General features: G+C 43.2%; 1 long non-coding RNA gene across 1 annotated transcript; it reads right to left on the minus strand.

Annotated features, from left to right (window-relative positions):
- Window positions 1-1,269: 1,269 nt before the first annotated feature.
- LOC118106164 lies at window positions 1,270-11,095 on the minus strand. Its single transcript, XR_007032874.1, has 3 exons — window positions 10,994-11,095; window positions 10,639-10,744; window positions 1,270-2,284 (listed from the first exon to the last, which is right to left on the minus strand). It is a non-coding gene; the product is annotated as an uncharacterized LOC118106164 (long non-coding RNA).
- Between the last annotated feature and the right edge of the window lie 5,335 nt (window positions 11,096-16,430).

Below are 16,430 nucleotides of genomic sequence, written 5' to 3' on the forward strand. Positions count from 1 at the left end.
TTCACAGATTCCTCAGAGAATAATTCAGGGACCTTGATAAATAAAATCAGGTATATTGAGAGGACTGATGATTATGAGCCATTTGGTGTAGATCCAAATAATAATCTGTATCTCGTGGTTTTAAATGTTGGGCCTAAGCGGAGGTATGGGCTCATTCTAGTTAGGATTCATCCTCTGGGGACCATGAATGTCATGAAAATGTCATGGTATTTCACACAAACCGTGATATAGCATCACACCATAAGTGAGACTTATGTTTCCTCAGACTGTCAGAAAGGTTATTTGTAAAGACACCGATTATATAATATTAGTATTTTTTGCGTTACATTCCTGCAGATACTATTCAAACACACTTTACTGGAGCCGGCGAGACCTTTATTGCCTCTAAATGCAATGCTTGGGGATATGTGAGGCATTAATAACAATTATTGGTGTTCTTTAGCTTCCTCAGACACCTTAAGTGTTGTGTATTGACTGCTATGCTAGAAAGAATGTTGCCTATTGATTTGGCTAAGGCAGAAAGCGGTGGTGTCTTCTTCCTGTAAGGCTGGAATTAATCCTTCCACGCTGCCAGTGAGTGAATAACTTACAACGCAGCAGCGGAGGAGCCAACTCCAGCTCACGGCTCCTGTGGACGCTCACGGTGCGTCCTCACCGACGCACGTTAAAAAAGTAAAAGATGGGAACAAACACGTGTGTGGAACGACGGTGCGCTGCAGGAATGTAACTTGTATTGGATCAATATTTCAAGTGAAGGAGATGCTTTGGATATTTCCTATATCACTGAATATTTCAATCATTTAAAATAGCATTGTGGTTTCTCAATATTTTACGATATTTAGTGAACTTTTCCTCTGGTCTTCATTCTGTAAAACTGAATTTTTACACTCAAAACAACCGATATCCTTTACTTCTGTGGGTACATGTAAGAAATGTAAGAGCGGTGCAGCATCCAGTAATGTTTTCCACTGCTCCATTGTCTTATCCCTAACCAACACTTTGTGTATTCTGTACTAGCGTGCTTGGTCTACGTCCCTGTGGACCGTATGGTTACTAACAGCTCATCCACTACTGCTTAGGGGTCTTATTTTGTTCTAGAAGAAAGACTTTATACTGTCAAACTCAGACATCCCATGTGATTGAAGGCCGGTGGGCATGGAACTCTCAGAGCTGCCCTCAAAGCTGCAACAATGCCTGCGTTCACACAGCCAACTTGTGGTGGGTGGAGTGGAAGAACAAAGACGAGCTTGTTAGGATTTAGACGCCTTTATTATTCTCTTATTTGGCTGCGATTTTCTGTCTGTGTGCCCATATTCATTAAGACTTTGGCTGCACTGGCTTGTGGGAGTCCACAAATCTACCACCAGTTTCTGTTTGTGACGCAAAACAAAACACAACAAGCTTCACTTTTCTTGTAGAGAAACTTAATCAGAAAAAATACAAGGATATTCAGATACATTTACAAAGAATTCATGAAATAAAAACTCAGAATTCAGAATGATTATTATTATAATTCAACCTTTGTGGATACATTTTCTGATTGTTTGTAAATTAAAAAATAAAACAAAATTAAGTCAATATTTTTATTTTTTTAGCTTCATGTATTCAACAACAGTTATGTCTGTCCATCTGAAAAAGCTTCTAACACAATCATTTATTACTTACGCCAAGGAGGATATGTTTGTGTGTTTGTTTGTAAGGAAGATTACACAAAAACTATTGACCAGGTTTCCATGAAACTTGGTGGAATGATGCTGAATGGATGAGGGAAGAACTCATTCAATGTTGGCATGGATCTGGATCCGCGGGCAGATCCAGGATTTCTTTTCCCTCACTCTCTTTAACATTGTGAGGCCGTTTTTCACCGTTTTCCCAGAGAATAATTGATGAAAAATCTGGCTGATATCTGTGAGTGTGTAGATTCGAATGGAGACGGAGGGATGTGCACTACTGAGTGCCAATGCAGTTCTCAAATGAGACTCTAAACTCAAAAAAATAACAAAAATAATGAATCACATAAAAAATACAACTTCATAGTTTTTTTCCCCACTCTAAAATCCTTCATGAGGTTTAACAGATCATGTGTTTTATGTGCTTATCATTAATGACAAAATGTCCATGTGTTTGAAAAGGTGGGATCCAGGTCTCTTGTTAAAAGCGTCCCAGCTTTGCTCCAGTCTCGGCTGCTGTGAAGAAAGTCAGGCTGTGAGAGGTCGGCAGTGACTCTTCTCCTCTTCTGTATCCTCTCCACTCGATGAATCAAAGCTCCTCACACGTCAGAGCGCTGCGAAAGCAAAAGAGAGACTTCACTCCAATAAATGGCTGATCAAAGAGCATTAATGCTGCTGGAAACAAGGGACGTGTCAATGGACTTAGACGAGACTACAGAACAACGAGATGACGTCCTGGGCTGCTGAGTTTTCTTAGAATTCTTTTTACACTGCTGCCAATATATTCATCATGAAATCTCAGTTTTAGTAGGAAAATAAAACAATACTTTTTTCAGACACTTTATTAAAAATGTCCACATTTCATTTCAAGGGCGAGCGCGCATTTATGTTCAGTTAAATGTTGTGCTACTCAATCTAAGGAAAACAGCTTTATAGTCTTTTCAGTCACATACATATCTGGGGTCAAAGTTCACCAAAGTTGAACTCCAAGTGAAGCTACGCAGCAGATTTGAGGCGCCACAGGAAGTGAATGTTTTATTTTCCCCCCTCGCTCGCACATATGCAGTCTCTTTTTACAGCCCACACTGGACAAACTAAACACCTTTTGAGTTTTTATGACAACTGAAGGTTCCCACAGATTTTCTTTCATCTTCGGAAGGGTAGGGTGAGGTGAGGGGTATTCAGCTGCAACATGCAACTTCACCACAAGATGTCACTAAATTCTACACACTGAACCTTTAATCAAAAACAAGCCAAAGTTCAGAAATATTAAATGTTGTTAATCAGCAACATTATAAGAACTTTTTGGTAAATAAAAGTCTAACACTAACTAGGGCTACATTGCAGCACTGAACGGGCCCGAGCACACGCAACTCGGGACCTGGTGGAGAGAGCGTCCGTCCATCTGTCCGTCCCAAAAAAAAAATACGGACAGACAGACGGACGAAAAAAAATAAATAAATAAATCCGTCCGTCTGTCCGTCCCAAAAAAAAAAAAAAATCCGGACAGACAGACGGAATAAAATCCGTCCGTCTGTCCGTCCCAAAAAAAAAAAAATCCGGACAGACAGACGGACAAAAATCCGTCCGTCTGTCCGTCCCAAAAAAAATTAAAAATACGGACAGACAGACGGACGAAAATCCGTCCGTCTGTCCGTCCCCCAAAAAAAAAAAAATACAGACAGACGGACGAAAAAGAAAAAAATTAAATCCGTCCGTCTGTCGGCCCCAAAAAAAAAAAACGGACAGACAGACGGACAAACTGGCCCGTCTGTCCGTCCCAAAAAAAAAAAAACCCGGACAGACAGACGGACAAAACTCATCCGTCTGTCCGTCCCAAAAAAAAAAAAATACGGACAGACGGACGAAAAAAAAAAAAAATCCGTCCGTCTGTCCGTCCCAAAAAAAAAAAATCCGGACAGACAGACGGATAAAATCCGCCTGTCCGTCCCAAAAAAATTTAAAATACGGACAGACAGACGGACGAAATCCGTCCGTCTGTCCGTCCCCAAAAAAAAATACAGACAGACGGACGGTGAAATAAATCCGTCCGTCTGTCCGTCCCAAAAAAAAATCCGGACAGACAGAAGAAAACTCGTCCGTCTGTCCGTCCCAAAAAAAAAAATCCGGACAGACAGACGGACGAAAAAAAAAAAAAAAAATTAAATCCGTCCGTCTGTCCGTCCCAAAAAAAAATAAAAATCCGGACAGACAGACGGACAAAAATCCGTCCGTCTGTCCGTCCCAAAAAAAAAATATAAAATCCGGACAGACAGACGGACAAAAATCCGTCCGTCTGTCCGTCCCAAAAAAAATAAATAAATCTGGACAGACAGACGGACAAAAATCCGTCCGTCTGTCCGTCCCAAAAAAAAAAATCCGGACAGACGGATGAAAAAATAAAAAAAATAAAATCGTCCGTCTGTCCGTCCCCAAAAAAAAAATAAATCCGGACAGACAGACGGACAAAAATCCGTCCGTCTGTCCGTCCCCAAAAAAAAATTAAAATACGGACAGACAGACGGACGAAAAAAATAAAAAAAATAAAAATTAAATCCGTCCGTCTGTCCGTCCCAAAAAAAAATAAAAATCCGGACAGACAGACGGACAAAAACCCGCCCGTCTGTCCGTCCCAAAAAAAATAAAAATCCGGACAGACAGACGGACAAAAATCCGTCCGTCTGTCCGCCCAAAAAAATAAATAAATCCGGACAGACAGACGGACAAAATCCGTCCGTCTGTCCGCCCCAAAAAAATTTTCAAATACGGACAGACAGACGGACGAAAAAAAAATTAAAAATTAAATCTGTCCGTCTGTCCGCTGCCAAAAAAAAAATTTAAAACGGACAGACTGACGGACGAAAATCCGTCCGTCTGTCCGTCCCAAAAAAAAAAATAACGGACAGACAGACGGACGAAAATCCATCCGTCTGTCCGCAAGCAAAAAATAAACTGACAGACTGACGGACGAAAATCCGCCCGTCTGTCCGCAAAAAAAAAAAAAATCCGGACAGACAGACGGACGAAAATCCATCCGTCTGTCCGTCCCCAAAAAATAAATAAATACGGACAGACTGACGGACGAAAATCCGTCCATCTGTCCGTCCCAAAAAAAAAAAAATATACGGACAGACTGACGGACAAAAATCCGTCCGTCTGTCCGTCCGTCCAAAAAAAAATAAGCACTACGATCGGCCAATCGTAGTGCCGGGGCTGCCTTTTAGGGGGTGCTAGTCAGTTATTTTGCCACGCCCATTCCTTAAAACCATATGAATGTCTGCAGGGGGGGGCTGTTGCTACACAAATGTAGTTTGAGGGAGGTTGAACCTCGAACACCGAAGTTATAGCAATTTCGTGGTTCACGGCGAGTTGATGAACTTTGACGCCACGCCACTATTATGGCGTTTGACGAAAAGTCACAGTAATCTTATGCCTACATTATCAATGTCTTGAGACCCATTTGACACAGTTTGACATGGTTGCGGTCAGTGGATGAGGAGGAATACTTCCAAGTGTAAGACGTTCCAAAAACAAGACATTTCCTGTTGCCACCAGGGGGCGCTGTGATTTTAATTAATAATTTCTGTGTAGATGTCATCAGGCCGGGAATCTTGTCTTACATGTCTAGTTTGGACTCGATTGGACCAAATATGTCTGAGATACAGAACCTTGTGTTTTGATGGCGTGTAATCAAACTTTGACGCCACACCACGGTCACACCGTGTGACGAAAAATCGATCTTTGAGGTAGTTTTCATCTCCATCTTGTTGTGATGACACGCATCTCCATACGAAGTTGATCTGATGAAAGCCCTGGGACAAGTACATCAGAGTAAAAATGTGGAAAATGGCCAATATGGCCACTAAAGTCGAAATGGCGGGCTTCCTGTTGCTTTTTTCCAATTACACATCTGACCTTTTTTGTTTGTCTGGTCATGATACACCTGGGCTACGATTTTTGTGTAGATCGGTGAAAGCTAACTGAGGGGCTTTTCCTTCGATGGAGCTGTTGAGCCATTTTTACACGCCCATTTCAAATTACTCCAGAATACAATTACTTTTTGGGGTTTTGAATTCCCTGCAAACTTTGGGAACGATTTGAGCATGTCTAGGCCCTGAAAAAGCCCCAAAAGAGAAATACTAATCCTTCGAAATACAATAGGCCCTCCCATTGTAGGTGCTCGGGCACTAATAATAATCCTTACAATTTCAATAGGGCCTCCCACCGTCGGTGCTCGGGCCCTAATTAAAAGATTATTTAAGAATATATCAATACTCAACCTGCTGCACTTGACAGTTGCTGATACTCAACAGGAGAGTTTCAATCCCGAGCCCTAATGATGCCTCGTGTGTATTTAGTTACTAACCTCTGCCAATCAAACCTTTTTTGGTCACTATCACTGTTAAGAGTTAACCTAGCGGAGCACTGAGCACGTCTCCAGCAGCTGCTGTGTCACTGAAGCCTGGTCGATATTTACAGTAGCTGGAGGGAGAAAACATCGACTTTCAGCAGGCGAGATCACAAGAGCTAAAATCCCCCTGTAACAATGCTGCCTAAATCCCCAATCAGGAATCTCCTGTTGTGTCAAAACACTGCCTTATTACATGATTGAACCAAAAAACGTTGACGGCTTTTTTTATTTGTGAAACACGGCTCTAACCAGATGTAAATTCTTACAGAATGCAAATTTGCTCTGCTTATTCTGGCCGAGTTTCCACAGTGTCCCAATCCCTCTTAAGCTTCTTGTTGACCGCGTCTGCCCACTTTGTGTACACGATTGGCTCCTCAGCTATTCCAACTGCATCGTTAATGTCTGCCCTTTTGTGCAGCTCAATTCCACCGGAATAAACAGAATCACATGTGCAAAATTATTTTCTAACACAGATAATTAGCCGAAGAAACAATCCCGAGTATGAATAATAATGTGCCGTGCCAACATTATAACTTTTAAGCGTGGGAAAAGAGAGATTTGAATGCCAAGGGAAATGAGCTTATCAAATAAAGCTTGAAAATGTGCAGTGAATGAAATGAGTCAATCATTTTAATGTGAGATGGGAGCCCTGAGGAGAATAAATAAGCAATCGTCACATCATGCAGGGAGAACAAATGAGCATGGTACACAATTAGGCAGGGTCACATTCTGCCAGAGCTATGAGCGTGGGATGGCCTAATGAGCTGTGTGAGTGTGTGTGTGTGTGTGTGTCTGCATGTGTGAATGTGCACAGCAAGAGAAGGAGGAAGTAGGAGATGAAAAAGCTGATCTGCCGCCTTCAAAATTCTGATGCAGAGACTGAGACAGCCAGACACACAAGTGGCAAGTCAGGCAAGAGACAAAGATAAAAGTACGGAGGGGCTGGTGGGGAAGAGGTGGGCTATCAGTTGACTTGGCTTCTGGGGCAAGTAGACGAGCAGGCAGACGGAGCAATGGGCAGGTAGAGCAGCCGAACAGACAAAAAGAGGAGAAGTGCCTCAGAAAGACCAATGGCACAGAGCTTTCAAAGGCAGCTCATAGTTATTAACTATTCAATCACATAAAGGAGAGCTGAAGGCGTGAAAGGTTGCGGACCGAAGCACTTTTGCTTCAGTGCATTAAGAGCCTGGTCCAGCACTCTGGCTGCGTGAAAGAGAAATAGATTGCCTCCCAGGAAGATGACTGCTCAAAGGAGTTTGCTTTTTTCCCCTTAATAACAACAATCTGCTGTGAAAATCTAATCCTAAGTACCATTTACACCGAATCTAGATAACTTCTGCTCGGGAAAGCGTATATGAATATTTCATTCCAACAGATATACAAATAAACAGAACAAGCCCCCCCATCAATCAGGGGATAGTCTCAAAGTAAGTGAACTGTAAGAGCAAATTGCTAATGAATGGCACGTTGCTAGAAATGCACTTTAAAAAAAATGGCATTGGGGGTACAACTGGCGGAAATGAAAATGCGTTTCTTCACAAAAGCGTAAAATGTATTTGATGGCGCAGACACGGGTGTACATGACCCGTATGGTCATAAAAAAGTGAAATATCTAGTGAAACACTCACAATGTTGATAACGTGAGTGACATATACACAACAACAAACCAAGCATGAACACTGTCCCTCCTAGCAGCTCTATCCTTGCCATTAAAGTCAGATATGGATGCACCCTTTAAGCCCCCTACTCTCCTCCTCACTGGCCTAATTCTCCCTCCTCAGTGGTGGATAAGAGGGATCAGAAATCCATCCATATGCATGGCCAACTATCTGTAGAGGGGATGTCAGGTCTCAGACTGGCCAGCTTTCTGAAAGTACTGGTAATGACACTTAATGAAAGCTGGGGAGCCGGGGCTCTGAGAGGGAAAGCCTGTACATGTATTCCCCCTAGCCCCCCAGCCGGCATCCTGACCAAGCCTTCAGACACCATAAATAAACAAGCGTGCTGCGTGAGAACAGAAGGTGGTATTTCACCGGCTTCTCTCATGCCATTTCATCCACTTATTAATCTATTTATTATTAGTCCCTGGATCACTGGTTTGCTCTCAGCCCACCTCTGTGGGCTCGGCTCCCTGCAGGGCTTCTGAATGCCCCAAGACATTGGTTGGTCTTTGCAACCCCGTGGCCCCTTAATGGGCTGCGTTTGCATCTGCTCTCCACAAATAAAACACAAGAAGAAGAAAGTCCAGCAACTGTTCAGACATGTCACAGAACACTGTCATCTCTGTAATTGGACTAGTTTGGCATACAAAGGAGCAGTGGCGTCTCCGGTGCTGCAGGTGATGTGTTAGAGAGAAGGATGGGGAGGGTGCAGGAGTTGCAGAAGGGTGGCGAGGCACAAAGTAAACAGAGGGAATGAGGGGATAGAGAGGCTCTTCTTAGCACAAGCCCCTATTCAGTACAGTCAACACACGGCAGATTGGGTTCACATCTGTCTCCCCACGCTTTCGCTCAGCCTCCGTTCTACCACCACCGAAAACTTATCCCTTCAATCAGCACCGATTTCCCTCCTTTCACTTTGAGAGTTTTCCAGATGGGAATGTGATGCAGGCAAATTCCAGGTTACACACGTCTGGCTTACTGTGAGGCCCGGCGGTATCGGCTGAGCAAAATGAGACGGCTTCAGATGTGGGACAACACGCCGCCAACAAATAACCCTTTTACAAGCAACACATTCAATTCATATTTTATTTAGAAAAAAGTTAGATGTCTCCATGGTGACGCTTGAGTGACATTTAGCTTTAAGTACCCTATGTGGTGAACACTTTCCTGTCTGTCTGGCCGGGGGAGCGAATGTCATCAGGTCATTTGGGTGAAAAGTTTGCCAAGCGGTGCCAGGGAGGTGCGACCTCTTCCTTTGCTGCACCGCGTCCTTCATCTACGCCCACTCCCCAACATCGCCCCCGGTAACTGCACAAATGTGTCTTCAGTGTTAACAAGCTTTAGCCATCAGTGGAGGCTCGGCCACTCAGGTGAGGGACGACACGAGGCAGGCCACAGTCGAGCTGGTTACAGTGGGGGTCATTGTGGGTGCAGGCGGAGTGGAGTGCTAAACATGGTGGTATGTAAAGGAGAGCGTGTGCTCTGAGGGATGGAGGACAGAGAAATGTGCTGGGGCTGCATTAGCAGCAGGACCCAGAGGCATAACCCGGGGGAGGGCGTGGGGGGGCGGCGGACTTCAAACACTGATGTGCAGGCTGTTCAGGGCTCTCATGCTGCTGATTTCACAGCAGGAGAGCACAGACCATTAGTCACACAAACACACTGAGGCCTATGCTAATCCCAGAACAAGAAAAATCAACATGACAGCCAATAAAATCTTGGGAGTTATGCAGCAGCTGGGCTTTTTTCAGTGATACTGTCGGTGATGAGTGTCTGCTGCTGAGTGTTTGTATTGACCCGTGTTTCAGATGAGCCACTCCAGGAACACTCACGCTCCGTCTGAAAGCTCGCCGCTTTGTCACCGACACTGTCTCTGGAGTCGAGCACAGAGAAAGCAGGCATCATGTAGTCACAGAGAGGGGCTTGTATAGATTTGCCACCCCTCTTTTAGAAGAGGACTGGGGTCTTTGTCACCGTTTAACACAGGAGAACGATCAGAGCAAAACATGGACAGTCTTAGGTCAACACGTCTGCAATGTGTCACTTGTAAACCTGGTCAGATGAAGGGAAACACTACAGGTATTCTCAGGATGGTTAGACTGTGTCTATGGCAACAAGTACATTTTGACCAAGTGGACAGATCATCCGTCTGAGGCGCTGCACTGAGATTTCTAACTGGATTTAGAGAACGAACAAAGAACAGGAAACATTATTTTACGCTTAACGGTTTCAGCAGCAGTGATTCATCAATGCGGATGAAAACGTTTTGTTTCTTAATGAAGCAAAGTGACAACTCAGATCAAGCTGCTGCACTAACACATCACACACTCCACTTACTGCAATACATGCGACATCCACGTCCATTCACAATGAGCTAAACACCAGGATGAAAAGTTTTCAGTGACCTCTTGTAGTTCAAAGTTTCTGTTGTTTGAGGTCGACAGTGATACACTGCAGCAAAGTGATTTCAAAGACCAGAGATAAACAAAAACAAGATTTTTCCTCCGGTGTTTAACTGTTTTTTAAATCAGTCTATTTAGTTTGTAATGCAGTGTTTATTTAGTTGGCAATGAATCAAAGTATTTATAGCTGATAAAGACTCAGCCCTCACCATCGTCTCTGTATGAATACACCCACAGGGATATAAATGGTCTTAGGCCATATTTAAACTCTGTAATACTCAATGAAAAACAAAACATATCTGTTGAATATAAGATGAGAGAAATATTTTGTGTATTTGATTAGTACCTAATATTATTATTATTATCATATTAGTAGCCAATTAGCACCTAAGCCCTAATTCCTCATGAGTATGGGTGAGGAACTAAACACAGAAATACAAATTTGAGTTGCACCACAATGTTTATATGTCTGAGAATATTTCCTTGGTACATACCTGGATATTCTTCTCTTAAATCCTGCTCTCGTCTGGCTCAGCATTAATTCTCGTGACCTCAATTTGCTGAGTTTCCACACCTTCCTGAAGGTGGAGTCATCTGTTCCTGTACACACACACACACACACACACACACACACACACACACACACAAAGTGCACTGTATTTCACACACTGTTGCATTTGATAGTAAAGCACAATTCTCATCTGTCCACTCTCTCTTTCTTGGCGGAGATGCATGATCTTCGTGCTTTGCACTTTTATTTTCACTGCCAGTTTTTCATTTGCTCGCCTGCAGCAATGATGGAATATGATAAAATGTGCATTAGCTATTGTTGGGATGGAAACCAATTACCGCGCCAAGTGCACAGAGATCTCAGTCGTAGTGTGTTGGTGTATTAGGGCCGTACGTCCGTTACAGCACCAACCAGGAGAAAATGTAGATACGAGCTCGTCTGACGAGAACCAAACACTAGGAAAGAGAAGGAGGAAGAAAAAGGGGGGAATTACAAGGACAGAGGCAGTGGGAGGAAATATATAATAAAATATAATAAACAACAACACATATCTGCAGCAAACAAAAACGTTTGTGTTGATACCTCGGCTGTTGCTGCTGTACATCTGTAGTTACAGACTAAAGGTTGTGTACATCTCTAAAAGTAAGACACACTGGAGGACTGAGAAGTGAGGAGACACTTAGATGACTAGTTATGGTGTTAGAGCGATGCTATCACTACCTTTATTAAAACGAAACACTCCTACCGGCGATGGCCGCCATTGTCGACCCCCTGCGAGTTGTGCTACTCAGCTCCACAAGCCCGCACTCGCTCATACAAGCCTGCAGGGAGACAAAAGATTATGAAAGATGGTTTAAGCTATGGTTAATTTAAAAGTGGAAAACATATTTAGTTCAGGAAAAAAACAACATCTGAGCCCTTTTAAGTGCAACACACAGAATGAGAATGAGAATATGATGAAATATCATAGATACAACTAATACTGAACATCTGTATATAGTATATACACTGAAACATGCTGGGGTCTATCTACAGGAGAGTGCACATGTTGAAAAGGGTTTTGTGACTAAGGAAGACAAACTAAACTGTATCATAATTCAAAGTATAAGTCACTTAAGGATCCGCCCAGTGTTAAGACCTCTATTTTAATTGGTATTGTGGACACGGGGAGAGGTAAGGCCAAAACATGTCCCTCATCCATGGGCTGTCATGTCTTCACTGCTTTTGACCTATGATATAACCATTAACACTGCCTGCCCAGCTCCTTCCTGCATTTGTCAGGTGATGGAGACATCTTTAATAATGACCATGTATTCGCCTTCTTCTCCATATTGCACATAGATAGTCTAAGTAGGGACGATGCCGCTTAATGAATCCCTGGCATTTCTAAATGACACACACCGGGTTACATTTCTAAATATAATTCTGGTGTATATGTACAACACAGACTTTGTCATGAAAACCTGTGCACATGGTTTTCAGTGGCCACTGTTGTGTCACTCCGTTCCCAGCTTGAGCTCCACAGCCATTTACTGCCGGTGAGGGAGAGGGAGGCTGCGAGCACACCACCACCATCACAATGACCTTTCCACAAGCCCAGGGAGCACGCAATGCAGAGGAGAGGCAATAAAAGTAATGAAAGAAGCAAAGGCAATTAAAGTGGTGTGTGTGAGGGGAGCGTGGCGGAGATGAGCCTAACTGGAGGCAGCCCTGGAATGCACTACAGCTCCATATCCCCCATAATCCCTGTGTGATCGCAGAGCAACCCTGGTGTGCTCCCAGTCTGATCATCCTCTTGCTGCATTCACCAGCTAATCCGTGCAAAAGGACAGCCGTGCACACACACTGTACACACACGCGCACACACACACACACACACACATATATAAATGTCATTCAGAGGTACACACATCTCTGCACACGCTGCTAGAGTAATTATTATAGGCTGCATACAACACGTACTGCACGACAAAGTGAGGGAACTACTGAAAATAAATTACCAAACACAAACACATTCAGGCGCACATTTATACACATACACACACACACACACACATTTAATTCTAGAAAATGAGTTGCTCTCCTCCCGCCCTCTGCAGCACCGCGTTTCCTCGCGGCCACTGAGAATCATTAATGCCCTTCCTCTGGTGCAGCCACACAACCAACAGCAATTATTTCTAAAAGCAAAAAGTGAAAACAGGCATCGAACGCACAAATATACACGGCACATAATCATTATTTTTTTGTTAGGCTGGCTGTGTGAGGGTTGAGGAGGTGGCAGTGTCTCGGACTTCATTTTCTCCCGCGGAGTTTACTGACCGCAAAATGACAAGGATGCTTTTCCTAAACCAATTAAGAGGCTGCAGTGCTGCTGTTACCATGTGACACTGAAAGCACTTAAGGAGGCTGACGCCAGGCCTCAGAGATGAGCCAGAGATGTGCTCTTGGCTCAGAAGTCAGCGCACACACGCACGCACACACGCACATAGAATTACACGCGTATGCAATCATGCATGCATACAGGCACACACATCAATAAAAGGAATGACACTGTAGACAAGAGGGCAAGAAAGACAAGAAGAGCTCAGAACCAAAACAAACATAAAACCAACAAAACCCTAACACGTGAGGTCTGCAGGATTAAGGTCTGTGAGTGGCTAAAATACAAACTGGAAAATCCAGCTGCTGCATATCTTCAGTTCACGAAAAGACCTCATTATCTAATCAGCTTTAGGAACACACAGAAAGGCCAAAGCCACGTCTCTCCCCTTTCCATAACAACAGAGTCAGATCTAGCCTGTAGTGTACAATTAGCCAACAGAGTAACTTCCAGAGGTTACGACTCTACTTGAGAGAGGCTGCGCGGTCCACGCTAATGACCAGAGCGCTCTGTGAAGGGGCTATAACGTTGTGCCCCCTTATCAGCTCGGGCTATCTTAAAAACTAATACCACTGCTGAGAGAAGAGATGAGACCCCTTTTATTCCTTCCTATTGTAGAGCACTCCCATCGTTAGTGTGCTTGGGGCTGGCGGGGCGCTGGCTGGTCAAAGTGCCGCTTAAAGAAGGGAGAGCTGCTGTGTAAAGAAGCTTGATCAGTATCAATGTTGGTCCTGGCTGCTCAGATGCTGGCAGCAGTTTTGGGCGACACAAAGCGAATGCTCTGAATTTGCAGTTTACAGTGTGAGTGTGTGATGGAGGCCTAATAATAATCTACTGTCCAATCGTTCATGCTAAAAAAAACAACAACCCAGAAGTCTTGTTGGATACTGAATAATGCAAAGAATCATGGAGGAAAAACAGGCACTTTGTCTTCTTTTCCATGATTGTCTGCATTATTCAACATCTAGTAAGACTTCTGGGGTCTCGTGTTCTGTACTGCACCTGCCTCACTCAAGAACACCGGTCAGATTTTGGATTTGTTAATGTTGAGGAGACCAAGAGTCATGTCACTGACAGAGTAGCATCTGAAGACAACTTCCACATGAAGAAGCAAAAAGATCTCATCCAACAACATTAGACCTGTTTGATCTCCCAGTAGGAGACAAACTCAAGCTTTGAGGCCGCCCTCCCGTAGCCGACTGTCAGATAACTGTACGGCCTCTCTACAGGAAACACATTCAAACTATACATCCACTACACACCTTCACATCACCAACACACACAGAGCATTAACTTAAAAAGATCTGGTTCAGAATTAGTTTATTGAACTGAAATCTGTACGTATATATCACTTGTATAGACCTGATGATCAGTCAAAGCACTTTACAATACAGTTTTAACATTCACCCATTCATACAGTGCATCTATGTGCATCACTTTCTCTATCATACACTGTCGCGGAGCTGTCAGGGGCTCAGCATCATGCCCAAGGACACTTCAGCATGCAGAATGGGGAGATGGGGAGTATTAGGGCCATATTGAAGAAAAATAGAATAAGAGATTTTGAGAATAAGGTTGAAACATTGTGAGAATGAAGTCATAGTTGAGAAGAAACTCTATTAGGAGAAAATAATTTAATTTAAAAAAGAAAAAGGTTATGAGAATAAAGAAAAGAAGTAATTTTGGACAACCCGTACAACCACAGTTCCAGTTCTTCCAATTCAAAATCTTGATTTAATTATCATTCCGGTTGCCGTCGACCATGACCAAACATTTCCTCCTTCATAAAAGAGGCAACTTCAGCAAGTCAGCGTGGTTCTTTCTTTGGAAATCTTGCTCAATCTTTTCAAACTCTTTATACTTATGATAATGTGGTGCTGATGAGCCACTAATTGAATTATTTAGTTTTTTGAGAAACCTACACTACCGTTCAAAAGTTTGGGGTCACCCAGACAATTTCGTGTTTTCCATGAAAACTCAAACTTTTATTTATCAAATGAGTTGCAAAATGAATAAAAAATATAGTCAAGACATTGACAAGGTTAGAAATAATGATTTTTATTAGAAATATTAATTTTGTTCTTCAAACTTTGCTTTCGTCAAAGAATGCTCCATTTGCAGCAATTACAGCATTGCAGACCTTTGGCATTCTAGCTGTTAATTTGTTGAGGTAATCTGTAGAAATTTCACCCCACGCTTCCTGAAGCACCTCCCACAAGTTGGATTGGCTTGATGGGCACTTCTTGCGTACCATACGGTCAAGCTGCTCCCACAACAGCTCAATGGGGTTGAGATCTGGTGACTGTGCTGGCCACTCCATTACAGACAGCATACCAGCTGCCTGCTTCTTCCCTAAATAGTTCTTGCATAATTTGGAGGTGTGCTTTGGGTCATTGTCCTGTTGTAGGAGGAAATTGGCTCCAATCAAGCGCTGTCCACAGGGTATGGCATGGCGTTGCAAAATGGAGTGATAGCCTTCCTTATTTAAAATCCCTTTACCTTGTACAAATCTCCCACTTTACCAGCACCAAAGCAGCCCCAGACCATCACATTACCTCCACCATGCTTGACAGATGGCGTCAGGCACTCTTCCAGCATCTTTTCACCTGTTCTGCGTCTCACAAATGTTCTTCTGTGTGATCCAAACACCTCAAACTTTGATTCGTCTGTCCATAACACTTTTTTCCAATCTTCCTCTGTCCAATGTCTGTGTTCTTTTGCCCATATCAATCTTTTCTTTTTATTGGCCAGTCTCAGATATGGCTTTTTCTTTGCCACTCTGCCTAGAAGGCCAACATCCCGGAGTCGCCTCTTCACTGTAAACGTTGACACTGGCGTTTTGCGGGTACCATTTAAAGAAGCTGCCAGTTGAGGACCTGTGAGGCGTCTATTTCTCAAACTAGAGACTCTAATATACTTGTCTTCTTGCTGAGTTGTGCACCGGGGCCTCCCACTTCTCTTTCTACTCTGGTTAGAGCCCGTTTGTGCTGTTCTCTGAAGGGAGTAGTACACACCGTTGTAGGAAATTTTCAGTTTCTTCGCAATTTCTCGCATGGAATAGCCTTCATTTCTAAGAACAAGAATAGACTCAACTCAATATACTCAACTAGCTCAAAGGAAGGCCAGTTTTATAGCTTCTCTCACCAGCAAAACAGTTTTCAGCTGTGCTAACATAATTGCACAAGGGTTTTCAAGGGTTTTCTAATCATCCATTAGTCTTCTAAGGCGATTAGCAAACACAATGTACCATTAGAACACTGGAGTGATAGTTGCTGGAAATGGGCCTCTATACACCTATGTAGATATTTCATTAAAAAACAGACGTTTCCACCTAGAATGGTCATTTACCACATTAACAATGTATAGAGTGTATTTCTGATTAATTTAATGTTATC

This window comes from Hippoglossus stenolepis, chromosome 1, assembly GCF_022539355.2.
Source record: "Hippoglossus stenolepis isolate QCI-W04-F060 chromosome 1, HSTE1.2, whole genome shotgun sequence".
NCBI classification, from domain to species: Eukaryota; Metazoa; Chordata; class Actinopteri; order Pleuronectiformes; family Pleuronectidae; genus Hippoglossus; species Hippoglossus stenolepis.